At 51.3% G+C, this 16,713-nt stretch overlaps 1 long non-coding RNA gene across 1 annotated transcript in view; it reads left to right on the top strand.

Moving 5' to 3' along the window:
• LOC135316119 (uncharacterized) overlaps positions 1-16,713 on the top strand; it is a 281,933-nt gene that overhangs the window by 253,605 nt on the left and 11,615 nt on the right. Inside the window, exon 3 of the long non-coding RNA XR_010375570.1 lies at positions 10,964-11,027. This is a non-coding gene — a long non-coding RNA (uncharacterized LOC135316119). The remainder of the gene's footprint in view (positions 1-10,963; positions 11,028-16,713) is intronic.

The raw sequence follows: 16,713 nt of genomic DNA, 5'->3' as shown, positions 1-16,713 counted from the left end.
ATATAAAACTTCTCCCCTGTATGACACTGGATGTTGGAGAGGTAAAACAAGGGTGTGAAAGTGATTCACTGCAGTTTGCTTCTTGCAGCTTTGGCCCCTCCACCAGATAGCAAAGGAACGGCACAGCGGAGCTCCTTGTGTGGCAAGGCAGGAGAATGAGGCCCCTTGGGAGGCACCTGGATGTTCCCAGTGCCAGGATAGAACCTCAGCAGCTCTGGAAACTCACTGGGAAAAGAGAGCTCCTTTCTCTTTAGCATGACCGCCTCACGTGCAAACAAAGCTGGAAACAATCTAGCTTTCATCCATGCTCAAAATAAAACCAGCTTGAAATAATGTACCTTGCAAACCAGTGTAGAGGAGACATTCCATGCTTTCATACCCCCCAGGCTAGAAAAAACCCTGGTTGGATTTTGGGGTCCTTCAGGAGGAAGATGGGGGTGTAGCAGAGTTGCTCCAGTAGCAGAAGGTTCTCCTGGTAGCCCTCCTCTGCGGGAGCCTGCCTCCATCTCTGCATGAAGAGGTGGTTTTGGTCTCCATCCTACACAGCCAAGCCAGGGGGATTTGAGCCTGGGTCTCTCCCATCCCAGAGGATCGCCATAGCCTGGGCATACGGGCTGCCCAGGAAGAGTTATTCCCATGCAATGCTTGAGCTGGACATTGGTGAGGGAGGGAGCTGGGAGAGAGGACATGAGGCAGAGTGTCCTGGATCTCTGCTGCCTTAACTGGGATGTGTCACTGTTCCCCTTCACTATCTCCAGCCATGGCCCAGTGCCACAAAGGGGATTTACTGTGGGTGTTTGGCCTATTGATTCCCATGGCCAGTGCAGGCTCACAGGGGCTTGAAAAGTGAGGGCTTGATTTAGCCCCAGACCCATCCCAGCACCTGCCCTGATGGCCAGTCCCCGGCTCGGGCGCAGTGGTGTGGGTGTGATTTAGGCAAGTTGGGAACAGAGGGCCACCGGCTGTCCCCCACAGCCCATGGTATGAACTCTCGCTGGAAGATTTACATGGGGGCACAGTCCTCTAGTGTGGCTCACAACTCCAAAAGCACTTGGTGGAGGGAAACGGAGAGGGAAGAGTAATGATTTCAGCCCAAAGGGCAGCACAAGCTATCTCTGGACTGAACCTGGGACAATTAATACCTCCAAGATGGGCTTAATGGATTGTTTGAGATTTGGGACTGAGAAGTACAATCGAAAGCAAAGTGTTTGACTATTGTTATAATTGTTAACAGGCTCCTTTTGAAGCCCTGTGCAAAGAAATGGATAGACTTCAGCCATCAATAATATCGCTGGAGGAGAAAATTGAAGGGATATCTGCCCAATTAAATAACCTACAGGGCTGGAATTGAGAATCAATGTGGCATGAACGATGAGGTATGGACTACTGACGCTGAACACTAAATCCACCGCAGCCTCTGATTTAACAAGGAGAGAGGGATGGGGAGGAATACTGCAGCTGTGGTTTCCTAGGCTGCGCACACCGGCCTTGGCATGGCTGCTGCAAGAGGCAGGAGGTGGCCAGGGAACGGCTCGGCATCGCTGTCCCGTGGGCTGGGACACAGTGAAGGCATGAAGATCTCCAGAGATCTTTGCTGCTCAGGTGGGAGCATGGGCAGAGGCAGGGCTGGCGGTGTGGGGGGATGCATGCGGGGATGGATCCATGTCCCTAGTGAGCACCCAGGAGCTGCCTGCGGATGGTAAATGGGGACTGCTGGGAAGCCGATATGTTGTTTTCTGGATATCTTCCTCCTTCCACTTTTGAGTGACCTGGGGAAGCGGAAGCAATTTTGCTGAGACAGCTTTGAGTGTCTAAAGAGGACTTGTTGAAAATAAGCAGGGTGGTGAGGAGGAGAGAAAGGCAGGTGGCCTCAGGGATGGGGCGGGACGTCTGCTGAGGACATGGGTCTGTGGCAGAAGAACACCATGTCCTATTTGCCATGAAAAGGTGGAGAACAGTAATAGGGTTTTGGGGAAGAACCATGGATCTTCCCCCCCGCCCCCCGAGGAAAACCTAGTCTTGATGACTGGCGTCTCTGCATTTTGCAGGGCATATCACTCACTGGCAACACTGGGATAACCTTGCCCAAATGTCACCGGAGACACCAAGGTAGAGTGGGCCCTCTGTCTCTGTGGAAGTACAATCCCATCATCTGGGTCCCTTTCCAGCAGGGATTAAGGGTAAGAATCATCTGCGCTGTGTGGCTCCTTCCTCCTCCTCCCATCTTCATCAAGACGTGCCCCACTATGGCACGGGCTTTGAGCTCCTCCTGCAGTGGGATGGTGGGTGGGGCCATGGCCGAATCTACACTCTACCCCTTTAATTTTTTTGAAAGGAGAAATTAATTTTGTCTTTGCCGAAGTACCTGTCACTTTAAATTAACGTCTGTGATAGTGAAAATGACAAAGCAGCCAGGCCATTAGGCAAATTTTAATTAAAGGCTCAGATGGCCTTTACTAATAAGATGCTACAGTTCTTTCCTGGTGTTCTTGCTTTCCATCCACGGGCTCTTTCCAAGCCCACCTGAGGATGTGTTTCCATAGCATTCCTCTTCTCAGCACCCATGTGCTCCTCTGCATGGGCATCCAGCATTGAGTCAGAGCTTGGGATAAGACAGGGGACATCGCTCAGTGCAAGGGATGCAGGAGACCCCATTTCCCTGGGATGCCCATTGCATCGGCTCTGCTGTACCAGGAGCTGGTGTTTGCAGCAGCACATACAGCGGTTGCAGTAGTTTAGGTGATGTTGAGGCACGGCAGCATCTCTCTTGGTGCTGTGGGAGAGGTTTTCCCTCCCTGGCAGCCCCTGGGGAGTCCCAGCTGTGGTGGCTGGGAACCACCTCGATGATGGGCTGGCTTTATTTATCATTGCAATGAGCCCGCGTGCTGCATGCTACCTTGGGAGCCTTTGCCAAGAGCAGGGAGAAGTTTGTAAGGCCAGTGCATTATGAAAGATTATTAAGACTTTATGCAGAGAGTAAAGCTGCTCCCCCATATGCATACCTTTCCTCTATCCATTTTCAGTTGTTAAAAGGAGTAAGAAATTACCTAATGAACTGTCACCCCCCACATTTTCTCTGTCCAAATAGATGTGGGTTGGATCTAAAGAGAGCATCCCTGGGCTGGCTGTAAACCCAGCCTCCAGCCTAGCATAATAAAAGGCTCAATCCATTCCTGGGTGAGTGAGGCTGGTCTCCTGCTTCTTTATGGCACAGCCAGGGAGGAGAGATACAGCCAGCAAGCTCTCCCCAGGCCTGCACACAGAGAGGGGGGAAAACAGGAGGGAGGAAGAGAAGAACAGGCTCTTTTCTTCCATTCTTCACTGATGACATGATCAAACCTCCTCTCCTTGTGGTGTGACCAAGCCTCTTTGCCCTGCAGGTACACGGTTTTTGCGCTGGGTAATAACACAAGTGAGATCCATCCATTAAGCTGCTGATTCCAGTCACTCTACCTAGTGCAAAATAACTGATAAATGGGGCTCTGACCTACTACCCCCCACCCCGTTGGTGCAACGTGGATGGGGCCAGGCAGGGAGCAAGGTGGGGATGCAGGAAGGTGGCTACAGCGAGTCTGTGCCTGGATTCTGCTTCTGTGGGATGGAGATGATGGGGTGACTGGGATGCCTCTTGCTGCAGCTGATCCCACACTGCCTGCACAGTTACAAGCAGCTGCTCTGCAATTCCTTCACCCCCACCAAAATGCTGCAGAGGGGGAACATGCTCCAGGAAGGGAGTTGTTCCAGGACGAAAGCAAGAAAAATCATCTGCTTTCATGGTAGAACTTGCCATGTCCAGTCTAGAGGTGAATAATTTCCTGCAGCAGGGAGAGCATCCCCTTCAGCTGTTGTCATGGTTTAACCCCCATCTGGCAACTCAACCCCCCACAGCCACTCCCTCGCTCCCCCCTGGTGGGACGGGGGAGAGAATCAGAAGAGTCAAAGTGAGAAAACTTGTGTGTTGAGATAAGGACAGCAAAAGCTGTGCACAAGCAAAGCAAACCAAGGAATTCATTCACTCCTTCCCAGGGGCAGGCAGGTGTTCAGCCATCCCCAGGAAAGCAGGGCTCCATCACATGTAACAGTTACTTGGGAAGACAGACTTCCAAGTTTAATGGTTTCTTTGCCTCAGTCTTCTATGCTGATGATGGGCTCAGGGACCCCAGAGCCCTGGGCTAGAGAATCACGACTGGGAATGATAAACTCCCAATAAACCATGAACTTGTGCAGGACTTGCTGGACATTCTATGAAATGCCATCACTCTAAATGTGTCCTCCCCTTCCTTGATCTTTCCCCAGCTTTAGATGTTGAGCATGATGCCATATGGTGTGGGACATCCCTGGGGTCAGTCAGGGTCAGCTGTCCCAGCCATGTCCCCTCCCAGCTCCTTGTGCACCCCCAGGCACTCACTGGTGGGGTGGGATGAGGAGCAGAAGAGAGGCCTTGACTCTGTGTCAGCACTGCTCAGCAGGAACTAAAACACCTGTGTTATCAACACTGTTTCCAGTACAAATCCAAACTCTAGCCCCATGCCAGCTACTATGAAGAAAATTAGCTTTATCCCAGCCAAAACCAGCACAGCCATGTATCCTGAGGCTGGTCTGGGTCCTGCCAGTTGCTGTACTGGGCTCTCCAGTAACCACGGTCGAGCCCAGGGACACAGGTTTGTCGCCATGTGTGCTTCTGCCATGCCGACTTTGTTATTCCCAGTACTTGGCCACTCCCATGGATTTGCATGCTGCTTGGAAATTCTCAGCAGGAGTAGTTTTATTGACAGGAAAGGTGGTTTTCTCAAAATGGAAACTTTCCACAAGGAAGTGGTGCTTTCAATCAAATGTTGGTTGGGAGGGTGAAGGGAAGGGAAAGTATGTCACAGTGTGTTTTGGTAAAGTGAAAACATTCTTGTTTTCTACGTGTTTGGAAGGGAAAACTTCGTTTTTTCACCCCCAGATGATTTTCATGCTGATGTTTCTTTTATTCTACATACTGGGCAGCTCTAAATATTGGAGTCTTGTTGCCAGAAGGAAATAGTTTGATCGGTGTCTTCCTGCCTTTCCCACCTTCCCTTCCCTTTCCTCCCATTAGGCATTTGGAAATAGTGGAATTTCTCTTGAGCACTAGAAATTTCGCTGCCTCCTTGCCTCTGGCACAGGCTGAGGGTGTTTTAAGGTTCCTTGCACCCCAAAGAGCCACAAAACCTCGTCCCTTACCCCACTCCTCCCTGCCTTGTGAGCACCAGAGCAGAAGTTGCTCTGAGCTGAATCCAGCTCTTGCCCCTTTTGAAGTGCCAGCGTGTGTGCATGTTCAGCGTCTGGAGTCTTGGTGGTGGTGACCAGTAAAGAGGGGAAAGAAGATTTATAAAGAAGATTATGCAAAAGTAGTAGTGGCCCTTTTTTTCCCCTTTCTCCTTATCTTGTGCAAATTACCCTATTATTCTGCTCCCTTAGGATGCCTGAGTGTCCTTATTTCTTCTTTTGAGCTAAAGTCATCCATGCATTAAATTAGTTCTCTGCCTAGAAATAGCTTGATTGCTTTCTCCAAGCTGCAGTTAATGTGAGGTTCCCTGAGAGTTTCAAAAATAAAAGCGGGGCAAAAAGGGAAGAAAGGAGTGAAAGGGAGGAGCAGGGGCAGCATGTGGCCTCCTTGAGCTGGTAGAAGATCGATTTGCCTCGAATGTGAGGCACTGTGGTGTGGGAGAGGGAGCAGTGGCTGTCACCTGTGTGGTGTGACTGGAGGGGTCGGTCCCGTCCCCTGGGAGCAGTGACCTTTCATGAGGGCATGAGCATGACCTTTCACTGAGGATGAGTCAGTTGATAAAACTGCCAGAGCTCAGGAAGACCCAGGATCCCTCAAGACCCCGGGTTTTCTTCCCTACCGTAAGTTGACCCCTGGTGGAAGGCTCACCGGCTCCCAAGGCGGGAGTCCACTGCACAGGACAGCATGTTTGAATAGTAAAATCTCACTTCTCTTAATGCATTTGTTGTAATAGCACCCTGCAGGAGCAGGGACACATCCCCACCCTGGCCAGGAGCAGCTCTTTACCCCAGGGTGTAGGACCACAAAATGCACTTCTGCCTCCCCAAGCTCTTCTCCTCCTCCTTGCTGCACCTCTGAGCCTGTTCCCTCATTGCTGGGGACAGCCAAGCTCCTCATCCCTCCTCCACCTTCAAACCACAGCAAATTATCACATCCTTTTTTTCAGTCTGTAACCAGCAGAAGGCAAACGCTCAGCTCGGCTCCCCTCTGAGCTCCCCATCCCTAGTGCTGCCAGGCTGGCATGGCACAACGCCTGCTGCTCACACGGACTCCGGGCTTCCCGCTGGGTGTCAAGATCATCTCTGACTCTCACTCCCCACTGAAACGCACTCTTTGTTCCCCAATTAACCATGGGCATTTTTCTTCTCTTCACCCTTGTTTCCTTTCTGCAGAGCTTCTCCAAGGAGGCAGCCGGGGCCAAGCCCATTGCCTAAGAGGTGCTGTGAATCTCAGATAATGGCCTTAGAAAATGTCATGTGCTATTTTGTGCTCTCTCCTTTGTATTGCCTTGACATTTGTGCTAGGTTTTGGGTGGGGGGTATTATTTTTCCATTTATTCCCCTGACCTTTGGGCAGGTGTCTGCTCTCAGCTGTTTGCAGGAGCCCCAAGACCTGTTGCCTGAACATCAGCCACTAATTCAGGGCCAATTATCCCTCCTTTCCCACTGCGTGTTGCTGTATCTTTTACAAAACTACATCTGCAGATGTGGGGTTTCATTCCTTTTTTTCTCTTTCCCAGTTGCTTTGCTTCTCAGAGTCTCCTCCAAAACCCCCTTCACCGCTTTTACCAGCTGCTGGAGGTAATTTGAGGAGCATGAGCAAATCCACAGCGAAGGTGTGTGGCTGCCGTCCTCTCCCAAGATGTGCATCGCATCCCATTGATGCTCCTTCTGCTCCTCCTCTCTGGGAGCAGATCAGTTCTCCCAGTAGCTGGGGAGTCACTGGAGGGATCCCAGTGTGCAACTCTCCCGCGTACAGCAGCTAAAGGAATAATTTGCAATTACCCAGAGCCCAGGCTGCCTGCCCAGCCCGGCCAGCATCCAAGCAATCAATTCCCATTCAGCGCGGTGGCTTCCCTTTCTGCTCTCACAAACAATGACAAATGGAGCACCGCATCGACTTGGACGGAGCAGCAAGCATCGGCAGGAGGAATAATTACACATTTACCAGATGAGATAGGACGTGCGGTTTTCCTGCACCGCCTTCCCGGGAGCTGGGCAGCTCGCAGCGGTTGAGCGCAGAGGCAGGGAGAGGGTCCCCACTGCAGCCACGGAGCAGATCCTGGTGGAGACGTGTCAGCAAGCAATGCTCTGGGTGTCCCCAAGGCTGGCACGTCTCCAGTGTAGCCGGGGGAAAGGCTTCCCAGCCAGCAGTGGGGACAACATAGCATTGCTGGGGTCCAAACCGTGGCTGTGCTATTTCTTCAGCGTCCAGGGCAGAGGTGGGATGAGCTTCTACAAAGCTCTCTAGATGTGTGGAGGGGACCAGGTGAACCTGAGGCCTTCTCCATGGTCTCTGTGGGAGAAGAGCCACATCTGGAGCGGGTTTTGCGCCATCCAGCCTGCCTTTTCCATGTGAATTCACACTCAGAACATGTCTCTCCTGGAGTTAAAATTTACTCCCTGGCTCACTGACCAAGGCACAGAAGAGCTCCTTGCCATGGATGAGAAGGTGGGAGGATGAAGTCTCCGAACTGGGGTACACCAGCACAGAAAATATCCATGGGCCAGTCCCAGCCCCTTTCTCAATTGCCAGAAGACAGATAAACTGCTTCAGGAAAATCCTGTCCGTGCTGAGAGGTGGAATGATGCCTGCGTGTCACTACAGCTTTCCTCATTTCTTCCTTTAATTAAAAAAAAAAAGTCTCCCTCCAAAGTCATTAATTACTAATGACACAATTAGAACCAGTAAAGAGGGATAGGAAGAATAAGATTAAAAAGAAAAAGAAGAGGGGGGAAAAAAGGCAAAACAAAACCAAAAGCCAAAAAACCCTCTGGCAAATTGAGACATTTAAAGCTTGAGAGAAATTAAGCAAATAATTGCTTGATTTAAACTTTATTCTCATTCCTGCTGGGCCCACACAGGATGGGCAGCACCTTTCCAGTGCTCCTCCCTTCCATCAGAGGAAGGAAGTAAGCCTCTCTATCTCATGTAATCTCATTTTCCTGCTTGGAGCCAGACCCTGAGGCAGCATTTCACATCAGGGTCTTTTTCTGCAATCTGCCAACTTTCTGTGAAGGAAACCTGGATTTAGCATTGTAATCTCCATAGTCACATTTTTCCACATCTACCTTGCCAGCACTGGCATCTCTCATGGCCTCACCCCTACTCTCTCTCTCTCCCCAGCCATCCCATCTCCCTGGACAAGAAATCACAGCTCTTCCCTCCTGCCCCATCCCCTATTCTGCTGGTGACCAGGGATGGAGCAGAGCTGTGAGCCAAGGACAAGCAGGGGCAACTCTCGATGTCCAAGTTTAAAGCTCCTTGGCTTTGAAAGGCTGGCTTAAATTGCTTGAAGACTCTCTGAAAAATAGATTAAGGGCGTGGGAAGAGGGAAGCCCAGCAGAGCTGCTGGCTGCCTGCTGAGTGCTTATTATTTCTGTCAGCTGAGTGTTTTAACTCGATAATCTCAGATTGAAATGGGTTTTGGGAGGGGAGGGAGCAGTGGGAGGCAAGGCGGCTGCTCCCGCAGGAGTCTGAATTAGGCAAAGAGCGAGTTTTAGCCTCTCTTTCAACGCTAAAAAGCAATCTCTGACCTGGAGGTGGGACGGGGCCGCAGCCCTGGGTTTGGCAGAGGAACAGGTGAAGGAGGTCACCTTGTGATGGACCCCCAGGCTCCCCACCTCCTTCTCGGTCCCGGCCATCCCTGGTCCTCAGGAAGTGAAGGTACCCAAAGCTGGGCTTCCTGCCCCCTGGTAGGCACGAGGACCACGGCAGTCCCTCTCCTTTGGGGCCCATGAGGGACAAGGATATTTCTGTAGGCCCTGCACTAAATCCCCTGGCAGCGGTGGTTTAAGCTGTGTCCCAGGTGGGAGGCTTTTCTGCTTGCTAAGGGCTCTGGCACAAGCATGCCTGTGTGGTCTCAAAGGTGGTTATTTTTCTTGATGAATATGCAAGAAGGGGTGACCTCGCTTTTCCATGCACAGCAAGGGACTGTGTCCTGACACCAGGCCAGTTTTTCTCTTCCCATTTCAGGGCAGAGCAGTTTCTAGGCAGGACACGCTGGAAAAGATCCTGGAGGGAGGATTTGGGCATGTTCACCTTGCTTACAACTCCGACCTCTTAGCAAGAGCAGGTCTCCTGCAATGCACAGGGGGAGAGGGATCCCACCCACACGCTTCATCTCTTCTTACCACCTCTCACACACCAAGATGTCACAGCTCCAATGCCCAAGATGCCACCTGGTAATGAAGGAAGAAGGTTCATCCTTGCTGGTCTCCAGGTGACCTGTCTTGCAGGCCACCAAACCATGGTGGGCAGCCATGCCTCTCATCAGGAGGCTGCAAAGGTGTCACCCTAGTCCTGCTCCAGGTTGCAGCAGTCTTAGGGTAAAGCCAAGCCCTTCCCTCTGTGCAACATGACTCTCAGATAGCAAACCTTGAAAGTTCTTATTGACTGCTTGGTCCCTCCAGAGGCCGTGGCAAGTGGGGATGGGGAGGGAGAAAAGCTACTAATACATCGTTTTGTCTTCAAGCAATTATGTGAAAATGAATTAATCACAGGGTCACAGAAGCCATAACCATTAATTAATCCCCAGCATGAGCCGAAAAGATGTATTTCCTGCAGTAAACAAACGTGAGTAACAAGCTCCTGCTGGATTATCACAGCCCGCACCAGCAGCTCCACCAGAGCTCCATGGGACAGCTGGTTTGCATCCCTGAACTGCAGATCAGTCGCTTGCATCCCTGCCAAGCCTCAGCCCTTGAGGGTGAAAGCTTTCCTGCCAAATCACTGCCTTAGGGCGGCTGTGAGGCAGTGAGCAGAGGAATTGCCACAAATATAGATGTTCAGTCACTCCTGCAAATGGAAGAAGGTAAAGGCACGTGGTTCCGCTCCCTCCTGGTGCTGTGAGCAGGGCTGGCGTCCCTGCCGTTTGGAGCAGGGATAGGAAGATGGGCAGGCAACAATGTGGAGTGCCGGGGGTTATTTGAATCCATCTGGATTACGCTTGGTTATAAACTGATAAAACTCTCTACTGGATCATCTCAGCAGCTTCCAGGTGGGAAAGGCTGTGAAGGTGTCACCTGCCGCCTGTGGGTCTCTGCCCTCCGGTGCCACGCCAGTGGGGTACGCTGCCTGTGGGCTCTGCTCCTGCACTGCTATAATGATAGCGGGACAAAGAGGGCATGGAGGGCTGGATGGGAGGATCTACAGTATCTATTTAATATCCATTTTCACATTATTGCCATTTTAATAACTGTCTGCTCTTGTATTTTGAACCTTTTCATAAAGATTTGGTTAAATCCCAAATGCATGTCTCCTAGTGAAATGGCTCTAAAGCCAGGACAAGTGAAACTTTGCTGTAAATCCAGGTGTCTCCTTGAAAACTGGCCTTTGGTTTTGGTTTGGGTTGTTTTTTTGGTACTTCCCCTCATTTCCCCACATGAAGCAGTTGGTCACTGGCCCTTTTGGAAAGGGTAGGAAACCCTCTGAAAATTCATCTTGTAGCAAACTCTTCCCCTGAACTCAAACCACACCAGTTCAATAAAAATCATGATTTGCTTCAGGCTCTGCAAGTTGGCTGCGTGCACACGATTAAATTAGTTTAAACCCAGCCTCTATTTATTTAACTAAATGGAATAGGAATAATGCTAAAACCAAACTGAAATGATCCAAATTCCTCCTGGGCTGTCAGAGATTGTTCAGGGCAGGCATGAAGCTCTCCTCGCTGTGTCTCATCGCCGCTCTGGTTTGCATTTCTTTATTAAGGCCCTGCTCCCCCTGGTGCTGTGGTCAGCTCATCCCAAGAGAGACAGACCCTCAAAGCCCAATGGTGAGTACACCCACAGCATCATGGCTGCAATCCAGTCCAGCAATCGAAGCCAGGAAGGCCGTTGCCTTTCAGAGCACTGAGAGGGCTTCATGTGCTCCTGTCCAGTGGGAACTTTACCCAAACTGTGCAGGTGAGGACCAGCCACTGGAGATGCTCCTTGGAATGGTAAACCTGCATGACTTCCCTGGTGGCATCTCGCAGGTCCAGGTGACATCCAACTGCTGCCTTAGAGGCTGCTGCAGCCTGAGCCTGGGTTGCGGCCCTGTCCCAGGCTGGATCACCAGGACAAAGTCTGATTCTAGTCCCTTGGCCACTTCTTGCTGCAGACCCTCCTGCTTCATCCTCCTCTTGCCCTCCCCTCCTCTCTTCAGGTTGCTGTAGGAGTAAGGCCGAGCTCAGCTGATCTGTGTTATTTGGCTGGTGTAAACCCGAAAGAGCAATTCTTCCAAGGTGTGGGGTGTCGGAGAGCAAGTGAAAGGTGAAGGTTGTCCTGTGCAGAGACTGGAGCTGGACTTGATGATCCTTGCAGGTCCCTTCCAACTCAGGGCATTCTGTGATTTTTATGACTCTGAAAAAACCCCAAATATATCGCTGCAGATTGGTGGGGAAGGGGTTTTTTTACACACTCCCCCCAGTAAACATAATTTTAGGGCCTATCTACCTTTTTTTTTCTTTAAAATCAGACAATTTTAAAAAAATATATCCATTAAGAAGAGGTCAAAATATTTCACTTAAAAATGATGCAAAGGGAGCTGAGTGTCCTGAAGTGAAATACCTTTTGTTGAAAGCATCAGAATGAAACATTTCAGCTCCTTCCAGACACATTTCTGGGTGTCTCCAGCCAGATCTGCGTGCCCAAGCGAACTCCCCTGGTTGTGCCTTTCCTGGGTATCCACCAGTTAATGCTGTTTAATACTGGAATAAGTGACTTCCCCATTGACCCAAGTGGTTGCACTCATTTAACTGTTGCTGGTTAACTACAAATCGTTGCTGCTGTTGCCTCCTGAATGAGCTGTGCAGGAATAAACGTGAAGTCTGTACAACAATGCCTGGCTGTTGGCAAAGCCTGAGACTCAAGGCGTATGCTCGAAGCCCCACCGGCATGTTCATATTCAGAGGGCAAAACTTAACTCCAGACACCGACAGACGTAAGATAAGGGACCCCATTATAGCAGCCATCAAGCCTTGTGCTCAATCAGACATTCCCAGGAAGCAGGGGCATTTTGCTGAAATTTCTCATCTCCTCTCATTTATTTGATAACTGACCTTTACGAAATTTGCCAAATCTCACATGGCCCGAGTACCACTTGGCAGTGTTTATTCTCCCACAGCCGGCTCCCTGCTCCTAAAGATCAGCATCTTCACAGCCATGCTAACCTTTGACAAGAGCACTTCATGAGACTTATTAGCTGCTGGGAAGTTGTTCGATGGCCCTATAAGTAAATGGAGGGACCAGGATGAGAAATTTCTCTGTGGAGTGTTTTGCATAAGAGCTGGATGTGGTGGTGGCTGAGATGTGAAAAGTTGGGTTGGAAGAAGCAGGGTAGTGTGGCCATGCTGGGGAAGGTACTGCTGGCTGGTGGCTTTTTGGTGGCTCACACGAAGGGAGATAAATGAGCCTTAAGCCAAATGAAATCATGCTCCCAACCCCATCGACCCCAGTGGTCAGAGCACGAAGGCTGGTGGTGCCATGGGGAATGAAATTTCTCCCTTGCTTGGGTCAGGGGTGAGGACAAGGATGTCTCTTCCTCAGGACTATTGGGGTGGTACCTGGGAAACTGTGTGGGGTGATTTTGGGGAGCAATGGTTGCATGCCTCGCAGCTCATGGGAAGGTTTGCACACCCTGGTCATCCTGAATCGCTGCAAAGCTGAGTCTCGTCCTCTGCTCTGAGTGTGCCTGGGGACTAACCCGGATTCACCCAGGCTGAAACCCCAGCGAGAGCCTAATAAACCTATCAAGGCTCCAGGATGGCTCCAGGTCTGCCTGGGGCTGCAGCACCCAGGAGCAGTGGGGTGGAGAAGTCCTTGGGCCACAGGGAGATCGTGGGGCTTTCGGGCAAGAGGGGTCAACCAAACAAGGTGCCGGTCCTGCATCAAGCAATAATCCCCTGCTGAAAAAGGGGAAAAGGCTGGGATGTGTAAATGCTGCCGGCAGGAGAGCAGAAGGGAAGCCAGACAGCTCCCCACTTTAAAAGACAGAAAGAGAGAAAATGAGCCTTTGCGATATCCTCACCCATTTACACACATAAAACTTTCTAAATGCTAAGCCAAATAAAGTCGTCTTATCGGCGTATTACCACTTAAGGCTCTTTCAGGCAGATTTAGAATGAATTAGTGCTTTTTTTAACTACAAATAGGAGCAAAGTGAAATTTCTTACTCCATCAGCCTATGCAGCTCCTGCCTTAACCCTTGGAGGGGAGAGTGGCTCCCCAGGCGGGCAAGGACCATGTGGGGGCTGGGCTGAGGTGCCTCCGTGTACTGAGGCTTGGTGCGAAAGCTGCTGCCTCCCACGGATCCTGGAGATTCTGGGCCAGGTTTTGCTAAGGTGAATCAACTCCATCCCATCCTGATATCTCCCTTATCATGCTGAGTTATGCAGATTTTTGGAGCACGAGGTGGGGGGGGGGTCTTCTCTATCCTGCCTTGCCATCACCAGGAGACTCGTTCCCATGGTGGGAGAATACCGCCATGGCTTGTTATAATGGTAAAATTGGCCACTTGGTCAGGATGGTGCTGGGTGCTGTGCTCATCCTGTGAGCCCCAGCCTGTGCCCAGGGCCAGTGTGGCCCCTGTGGCTGCATCCTGGGGGGTGACTTGGGGACCCGGAGCAGATCCATGTCCTGTCTTCCTCCTTCCCCACCTGGGAAGTGCTATTAGCATGAGTTGTTTTGATCTGTGCATGGAGACAAGAGCTGTAACTCAAACACGGCACCTCTCTTCGGGTCACAGCCTGGACAAGAGGAATGATGGAGCTGGGCAAAGGCAGCTGGGAAGTGATAGGGTGATGTGTCTCTTCTCCCTGTCCCCTCGCCGCAGGTGATAATTGCAGCTCTGTGCACATGGGCATGCATGGCTTGGCTGGTGTGTATTTGTGGGTGCTTTGTGTCCCCTCTGGTTTGGGAACTCAAGGGCCCAAGTTTGCATCTGAGCTCTGGAAAGCTGGAGTACGTCCATCGTGCCTGCACAGGACTGATGTGGTTGGGTCTCCTGGCAACTGTCCCCACCATGTCCAGATAGGACCCCTTGCTGAACCCTCGGGTGATCCTGGGGCAGAGCCAGGGGCTCTCCCAGCCCCAGTTGTGCCAGACCTCCTCCCACATAGGGCAGAAAATCCCTGGGGCTGAATTGGGCACCTCCGGAGGAGCCACCCAGCCCCATCAGCCTGTGGCTTGCCTGCCAAACAGCTTGCTGGCCACGCTCCTCCCGCACACAGGGCTCCCATCACCCATCGGAGACACACTACTTGTTAGCAATTAGTTGCCTGACTTAATTGCTCTCCAGCCCTCTGGTCTTGGTCAGGCTTTTCTGCTGTTTCAGGAACACTAATATTTTACAAAGCTTTTTTTTTCCTTTTTGCAGGGAGGAGGGAAAACAGCCATTGGAGGCTTCATGGCTAAAATTATTTATAGAGACTAATGGCTGTGGCTTTTGGTGCCTCCAGGAACAGAGTCACCATATGTTAGCACTTCTCAGTGAGACACATGTTCTTCACGCGCACACACACCTACACACGGCTCTGCTCCTTGGTGCCGGTCTGTGGTGAGGCTGCTCGTGGAGGCAGTTTAGGGTGGCCAGCGAGGGCTCAGCGTGGCTGAGCAAGGAGAGGGGGAGTGCAGGCGCTCCAGGGGGGACCCCAGCACATGGAGAAGCTGCCTGGAGGAAAGGGGCTCCCTCTGGGCTGCTCCAACTGCTATGGCTTCCTGGGGACAGGACTCTACCCTGGTCCAGGCTAGTGGTACCCACTCTGGGGATGCTGTTACATCTCACCCTGCCTGCCAGGGCTGGCTTGTAGGAGGGGTGACTGAGTCCCTGATGTTGGCCCAGCTGCCCTTCCATCCCCCCCGCCCCACCAGCCAGTCCTGTGAGCCTTGGGAATGTCCTCCTAACCACATTCCAAAACCACCCATGGATCCCCAAAATCCTGTGCTTGCAGAACGCCAGTGCTGGAGATACCGTACACATCATTCCTTGAGAGCAAGGCTGGGCTTTTTTAGAACTTTGCAGTCCCCTCTCCCAATCCTCAACCCAGCACTGGTTGAGGACCAGTGCTATGGGAGCAGGTCACTATGGGGTGGCTTCCCACGCCTCCTTCTCTGAATACAGGGCAGCGATGAGCCTGGGCTGCCCAGGGTTTGCTGGGCACAGCACTGGTGCTCGAGGCTTTCAGTCGGGATCTTCAGAGATCAGCTGAGAACCAAAGCTTTGTGAGTGGTTGTTTTGACCACTCCGAGATGGTTTCTCTTTGTCCTGTCCTGGACACAGCCAGTGCTGCTTTCACTAGGACCCACGTGACTCCTGGACAGGAAAACCATTCCCCTTCCCAGCCCCTGCCTGTACAGCTCTGTGAGCAAAGGAGGAGCTGCCCAGGGAGAGAAGGGTTTTTTACAAGCTGGGCCATGAACCAAGAGCTCAGGGAAGCAAACAGTCCCAGGAGTTTGCATCCCATGCTGTCTTACAGCGAGTGATGTGGGATGGTGGTGTGGAAGGAGAAGATACCAAGATGTTACTTCTCTTGGAGGCCAGCCTTCTTCAGGCTGGCTTCAGTTGATGTGGGATGTTGGCACCCAGGATAAACGAGGCCTGGAAAGGCTGGGAAATGGCACAGCTGGTGGCTGTTAACAGCCAGCCATTCCGCACACATTCAACAATGCTGCCCAAACCATTGCTGCTGGTGGTGGAGGTGGTCTGGGCTGTTTGCGAAGGCAAAGATCTGAAGCCAAATCCATCCCTGACAGGTTCACCTTCAAGAGAGGCATCACTGGTGCCCTTCCAGAGTCCTGCTATTAATAAGGAGTCATTAGCAGAGCAGCTGTTAGAAAGGGCCTCCTGGGACCCAGCATGCGAGAGCCATATGGTGCAGGACGAATGGGTGGAAGAGTGATGTCAGAAGCCTGCTGGCATCTGCCAAGCTGGGGCGATCTGGGAGGCATCTTCTGCCACATACCATGTGATAAATGGTGCTAGGAGCAGGGCTGAGATCTCCATTTGCTCCTCTTTGTTGTGTAGCTCTAGGAAATCTTCATGCATTGGGTTGTGGCCATGAGTCTCTCCCACGTGTGTACTCTGATGTCTCATGGAACTGGTGGGAAGTTTGCCATGAACTGTTCCTTTGATTTGGGATTTTCAAGTTGCTCTTTTGCACCATGTTAATCTTCCACACTCTTGAGCAGACTCCAGTTCCCAGTGCTGACTGAAATGAGAGTTTTCCCCTTGGTGAGGAATCAGTTTCTTCCCGATTCCTTTTCGGTACCTGCCAGGATGAGAGGAAAAAATCAAAATATGCTAAACCTCCAGCTGGGTATGAAAGACCCTTCACAACCCACTTTGCTGTCTGTTAACACCAACTCCACTATCTTATTCTCATTGATTTGTGAGAGCTCCTGGGCCATCCTACAAAATTCAGAAGCTGTCCGGGTGTCTTTTTTAATTATTTTTTTTTTTAAAGCAGCACTTTCTTCTCAAGG

The sequence above is a fragment of the Phalacrocorax carbo genome, chromosome 17 (assembly GCF_963921805.1).
Source record: "Phalacrocorax carbo chromosome 17, bPhaCar2.1, whole genome shotgun sequence".
NCBI lineage: Eukaryota > Metazoa > Chordata > Aves > Suliformes > Phalacrocoracidae > Phalacrocorax > Phalacrocorax carbo.
This window is presented reverse-complemented; position numbering and strand designations above follow the sequence as displayed.